The 6,820-nt window shown below is 42.7% G+C and overlaps 1 long non-coding RNA gene across 1 annotated transcript; it reads right to left on the bottom strand.

Moving 5' to 3' along the window:
* Window positions 1–203: 203 nt before the first annotated feature.
* Window positions 204–5,365, bottom strand: LOC310890905. Its single transcript, XR_014577346.1, has 4 exons — window positions 4,509–5,365; window positions 3,709–3,771; window positions 900–3,450; window positions 204–483 (listed from the first exon to the last, which is right to left on the bottom strand). It is a non-coding gene; the product is annotated as an uncharacterized lncRNA (long non-coding RNA).
* Between the last annotated feature and the right edge of the window lie 1,455 nt (window positions 5,366–6,820).

Below are 6,820 nucleotides of genomic sequence, written 5' to 3'. Positions count from 1 at the left end.
GATCTGCAGCCATCACTTCCCTCTGCTCTCCCTGCACTCTTGTCACCTTGTATGTTTGTTCGGGTGGCATTCTTGAGGACCAAAAGGCAGAGGACACTACTCATCATTTATCACCTCACGAGGAAGTAGAAGAACTTCACCTCATCCTCATTTAGGTATTCAGACAGAGCAAGAAGTCACTGGAAAGCTGTACCGACTTGCAGCATTTAAAGAAAGTAAGTCTAATTAAGCATTCCTGCTAGCTGCTAGAAAGTCATTTCACGTGACTTATTTATCTTATAAGATAAATAAGTGACTTATCCTCTGATGGATTTGGGCTTTAATTATCTCAGAACCCTCCTTTTTTCCCCACCTGTGACAGAACTTATGTTTCACTGGGGATATACACCGATTGAGAAAAAGAACAAGTTGTGGTCATCACCTGTTTTGGGGATTTTCTTCAAGTCTGGTGGCTGGGACGTGCTCCAGCGTGGCTGGAACAGCCTAGAAAGCAGCAAAACAGTGTTTAGGACTCATGGGTAAAAGATTCCTTACTAGCTTTTTCCTCCATGCTGCTTCTCCTCTGGCATTGCGGAGCCTTAGCCAAAATACAAAACCAAGGTGCTCCTGAAGAAAGTTAATATTCACTTGGAGGTTACTAATGATCTTGTGTCTTTTAAGAACACAGCATTAATGGACAAAATCCTCCACACCAGAGAAATCACAGAATCACAGAGGACTAAGTAAATAGTGCCATTAATCTAATAAATATGGAAGGGTACTACAAGAATTCTGTAGGCAGCTACTGGATTTAAAAGGAAACAGAAGGCCTGTAGAACATTTGAGTTTTCCATCTTTTCTCCTAGAGGAGGGTATAAATTTTACAAGGGATCCATTTCTGCATTAGCCCCTGTCCTTACCATAGCTGCTTTTTTGGCTGGAGGTCCCATTGTGTCTGCATCGGAGGCAGTCCGTGGTTTCACAGCTGCTACAGCAGAGGGAAAACTGCCAGGTGCCTTACGTTTCAGTGCCTTCTTCTTGGGGGAAGCGACTTTCCCATCCCAAGGCTTCGCAAACATGTTAAAGTTGGCTAGAGTAAAAGGAAGAGAGAACTGATACAGTCTTGCTCTGCCTCATGAAAAATCCACGTTCTCTTCCTCATTTCCACGGCCCTTCTACACAGTTAACTGTATTTGGCCAGCAGAATTACACTGCCATTGCCTGGATTCTCAGCAATATCTTCCACATAGTAAACTCCGTCTACCAACAATCCATACAAAGGAACAAAGAAAGTGAATGGCTACAGTAAATCATAATCCAGGACGAGGGAAACTCAGACACAGAGCGATCCCAAGTGCAAGCAATACTCTAAGACGTTGTATGAAGTCTAGTAAGATTCACAAATGTTGACAGCTTTTGTATTTAAAGTCTTGCTCCCTCTAGGAAAGGAAAAGCAGCAGGTATAGTAAGACAAGAGAGTGTATGCAACTGTTGTACCAGCTTCCTCTCCCCTGCAGTGATGTCCCACAAAATTTATTAAGTTGTTCTACAAAATCCAAATTTGTAGAGTCATATTCTAGTCTCCCATTCCTGACCTAACGTCTGGCCGGCAGGAGAAGAAACGAAAGAAAGCTGGGTACTTGTTTTCTTTGTGTGTTTATTTCCTCGTGTCCCGTGAGACAGAGAGAAAGGCTACAATGTGCAGTGCATGCAGCCTTTAAGCCCTCCTTATCTCCCTCACACAATCTCATTTTACAAAGTTGATATAATCTTAACAACGAGGCCTTTGATCCTCTGTCATTTTTGACAGAAACTGGCCCCCCACATTAAGATGCTGATGCATGCTTTACAAACACATACACGTGTCAAGCTAAGCAACACATGCCAAAGAGGAAGGTGAACTTGAACTCAACACAGGGAGGACTTCATACCATAAACAGATGGCAGAAAAAAACAGAATACCAAAATTAGACTAAAAAGCCCCTCAATGTGTTAATTTTCTAGTGGGAAATACAGAATACCATCACGTAATTAACGAAAACAGACATGGTTGCACGTTCTGGCCCTTCTTTGCCTTTGAACTTTGTAGCCTTAAACTCTTTTATCCTCCGCATTGAAGGAAAAAGCAAAGCAGATCCTGAGCAAATGGAACTTGCTCAATATGGGAAGCACCTCACCGGGGCAGGTATTAAAGCATCTTATTACCTGATAGCTTTGTGTTCCATAACGATTTCTGCCCGGCTGGGGCAGGTCCAGGTTGTGCTGGGGGAGCTGGCACATTTCCTCCACTCTGCTGCATCCGCAGAGCTTTCTCGCGCTTTATTTCTTCCAGGGTTTTAACACGCACTTCTCCTTCTGGCTTGGCTTTACCTGCCGGCTCCTTCGACTGCACTTTGCTGGGCCCGGAAAGAGTGAGCACACTCTGCTTCTTGGGCTCACCCTCAATTTTTGCCCCTGCGCTGGGATCTTTGGTTTTACCATGCCATTCAGCCTGGGCTTTGGCTTGACTTTCTCGAAGAGCTCTCTCACGATGGATTTCCTCCAGTGTTTTCACATGGATCTCTCCCTTTGGCTTAGCAGCCTTCCCTGTCATCATCAAGAAATGAGAAGCACCAGCATTTAAAGAGAGTCCAACAATAGTTTAAGTCTCCAAAATTTGTCACAGTACTAAGGAAAACTAAGCCTGAGCGTTCCCAATAACCCATCTTAGGACAATAGCCTAACATTCTCCTCCTCCTCTGAGCCACTTGTTGTATTTTGAAGACCAGCCCTATCCAGAGAGAGTTGCTACACAGAAATGCTAGTTTACTTGATTACTTTTTCAGACTGCATTTCAAATTCCTGCTCCCGGCAGTGGCTCTATTCTAATTGTATATGATGGTTCACAGAAGCAGCTTAAAACCTTGACAAGGCACAAGCGGAAAATAAACACACACCTAGAGGCAGATTTCTGATAGTGGCTGTCAGAAGAGCTTCAGCACTCGAGCAAGAGGAACCAGTTCTTTGTTTTCATTTGAATTCCTTTTTAGGGCTGTATGAAAACGGTCTAAGTTCACGGAAAGGAAGAAGGAGAAAGTATATTTAATAGCCAGTTGTTACCTTTCGCAGTACTAGTCCGTTGAGAAGGTAATCCTAGTCTCTCCTTCACAGACTTGGGAACTTGAACTGCAAAACAGAAAAAGACCAAATTAGGGAGGCTGCATAAACGTCAACTTTGTGTTCACATTCGAAAACAAGGCAGGAAAGGTAACTTTGAATCCCGGTGATTAAGACCTCAGCCAACATGCAAAAAGAAACATCGCAGGAAAAGGACAAACAGAGAGCCTAAATACAAAACCCGTGAATCACATCCAGATGCCTGTTTAGTAGCTGTACCTCTCTTTGGTGCTTTGTCAGCATTTCCCGGAACCTCCACCTTCTTCCCCAGCCTTTCAGCAAGGCTGCGCTTCACGGGAAGGGCGCTTACATCAGCTTCAGACAGAGAAAACAAGGAATATTTTAAGAACATTTCTTTGCAGGAAGATTTGAGAACAGTCAACCACAAGCTTCTATTTTTCAAGCATATTTTCATAAAATTGCCTTTCAGCTGCTAAATGGTTTTTTTGCCATTTCTGCAGTCAACACAGATCTCCACTGCAACGCATTTTCCTCTCACACGTCAAAAATACTCTTCGATGCAGTCATATAGAGAAGGCGGCACCTAAATAACAGCTCATAAAAAGTTCTTACCCACGGAGGCTTTCCGTTTTCCTTGTTTCTCAGCAAGATCTAGTCGAACCACAGGTTCCTCCCCTAAAACAAAAGTAAAATTTTTCTATTTCATAGAGACCAGTAGCCAATAGAAATAGTATACTGTTAGCCCATGTCCAAAAAAACCCAGCAAGACACTGTTTTGACAGCTAAACCACACAAACTCATATTACAACTATAATTAACTTAGAAAAAGTATCCATAGTCTCAGTGTTTGCCTCAAATTCCAGCTGAATGTAGTCGAGAATGAATCTGAGTCTGCTTGACAGCTATACTTTGTGCAGAACAGAGCTGCATAAGCAAGCAGAATATTATTAGGTACCAATGCTGAGAAATATTCCTTTCTAAGGTGAATGTCTATGAGTAAAAGTACTTCTTCACTTCTTTCCCTTTCAAAGGAATTTGCACAACTCTAAACAATATAATTTATACACAGACTCCTATCGCACTACTGTCCACACGTGCCACTGTCAGCCTCTTTAAAGCTTCAGAAATTGCTTCTTACATAGCACTGTCCTCTAGAGCTCTTTCTTCTCGTTACTCTCCTGTTTTTCAGTTATCCCCCTATTTGCATACTGACACATTTTTTTCTTTCTCCTGCTACTGCACTTAACCTGAGCACCAAAGCTTTCCAGTACAACCAGGGACTTTCAGCATAAAAGCATGTTTTGAACAGAAGGCGGCAGCACCAGGAGGCTAACAGGGGTGAATTGCCTTCCGTCTTGCTTAACCTTCCAGTTTAGGAGTAATGAAATCAAAACAAAAGCATTAATTATTACCTTCCTCTGTAGACAGTGTCACAGTTCTCACCACTGTCCGGACATTTTCCTTTTCCGGAGCAGGAAAAATCATAGAATCGACGGGAGGAAGAGAAGATCTTGAAGGACCTTCTGCTCAGAGCAAGCAAAACATAAGGAAGTTTACCAAACAGAAAAAACTATCACGAAGAACAAAAAACTGTAATTATTCATTACTGTCAAACATACAGTGACCAGAGCATGCAAATAAGAGAGGTGACTAATTTGCCTCTGGTTGCCCTTGGAATTCCCATCTAGAATACCAGCTGGCTGAGAATCAGGTTGCTCGATGCCCCCAGCTAAACATGGAAGTCTATCCCTCAGGCAGCTCCCAGCCACCATCACCTGCCATTCTGAAGCCAATCAAATTTCACTTCTTTGGCAAATAGTTGGATTCACCAAAGCATAGCCAGCTACCCGGTATTACTGGAAGAATTTTTTTTTGAAAGAAAAATCATCACACAGGATGAAGGTGAAGAGGGTAAGAAAGTAGGGAATATTAACTCACCACCGTGTCTCTTAGTTTTTTCCTTCATTTTCTGCAATTTGATTTCTTCAAGTGTTTTTATTCCAAAATTCAGACCGTCCTCTGAAAACAGAAAACAGTTAATGAGACTAAGGCTTAGAGGCACTCACTGAGGACCACAGATCCTCAGGCTTCTTAGTGCTCAGGAACTTTCAGAAGTATTTAGAATAAACCCTGTCAACACTCCTCACAAGTGAAACAACCATAGAATCAATGGCATTTTGCCCCTCCTTTCACCCTTCAGGGTAAAAACTGTAGTTTTAATTTTAATCCATTTACGTGATATTAGATCCCTCTATCGTTAGATATGGCTTTCAACAGTGGTTGCCAGGCTGCACGTGCAGCCATTTAAACTCCATGCTGTGACCCTGTTTTGTTCTCCAAAAGGAAAGAAAAGGAGTTCAACTTTCTGACCCAATGGGCACATGATGGTATCAGGGAGAAATGAGATCATGGAAATAACCGAGTCCATTCAGCACCCCTACATTCTGTTGTGTTTTTACGCCACATTGCTTTTGAGTTAATTGTCAAGTTCTCCTTCCGATTTATCCTACTACAGGTGCTGGAATACCTTGTTTAGCAGTAGTAGCACTGGCTTTCCGAGTGGAAATCATCCGTAATCCATTTTGGCCTTCCTCAGCTGGTTGCTGGACGGGAGTTTTAGTTTCTTCTCCTTCCGCAGAAAGCTGGTCTGAAGGGGAAAAATCTATTCAGTTATGCATAGGCCAGATTGTTTGTGATTATGTAGCTCATGCAATGACACTTCAGTCCATGGTTCCTATAAAAAAGCTTTTTTTTTTTTTTTTTTTTTTTTTTTAATACAGCTACACTGACCTGATGAACTCGTAAGTAGACTACCCTAGGACAAAACATCTAGGACTCTAGATTCTCTCTGCAGCTTTAACTACTACACAACATATTACTCTTCAGACAAAAAAAAAGGAATTTCCTTCCTAGTTTCACATAGAGCTTTACACAACAGACCAACTAAAGCCAAGAGGGGTTCTAAGCTTTCCTCCAACATTTCAGGTTCTGTCCACTGACTGCCAGACAAAGCCACCAGTGACCTGACCAGACTGCCTGCCCTATCGCTAGTCAGACCTCAGGTCATCTGTGATTTATACATTGATTTACAGCACAAATTCCTTCCAAGAACCAAAGACTTACACAATCATTTACAGCACAAATTCCTTCCAAGAACCAAACCATGCTCACCATCATCATCTTCATCATCATCTGCAGCATTGATTACAACTGGAGGGTGTGTAGGGCTTGGGACATTTTCCGAGTTTTCCACTTTCATCACCCGCCTTAGCTATGGAGAGGGATTGGACTGGACAGAAAGTTTGTTTTGCTGCAGTGACATCTGAGCCACTTTCAAATCATCGTCCGCGGACTCAGGCGGACTTGGCAGTGTAGCTAGAGGAAGAGGAGGATCATCAGTAATATGGCAGTTTAAAACTTTGACCACAATGCACGAAGATGGTAGCTAAGGCAGATAACCTGCACAGACAATGAATTCAGCATCTCCTTTTGCCCATCCCGCCACTGTTTACACCGTGAACAATGACTTGCCTTCAAACAACAACACATCTCCCTACCACCCAGCAGAGGACGAAACAACAGAAAGCAAACTGCAAGGCAAATATCACACAAAGCAGAGAGAAGCTGAGCATGAAAGCAGAAAACAAATACCAGCAGTACAGCAGCAGTACACTCGGTTTAGCTGACCACCTAGGACTGCAGACCTTTTCCTGCACTCACAAAT

The sequence above is a fragment of the Anser anser genome (assembly GCF_964211835.1).
Source record: "Anser anser genome assembly, contig: HAP1_SCAFFOLD_223, whole genome shotgun sequence".
Lineage (NCBI taxonomy): Eukaryota > Metazoa > Chordata > Aves > Anseriformes > Anatidae > Anser > Anser anser.
Note: the sequence above shows the minus strand (reverse complement) of the source record. Positions and strands in the feature narration are given on the sequence as shown.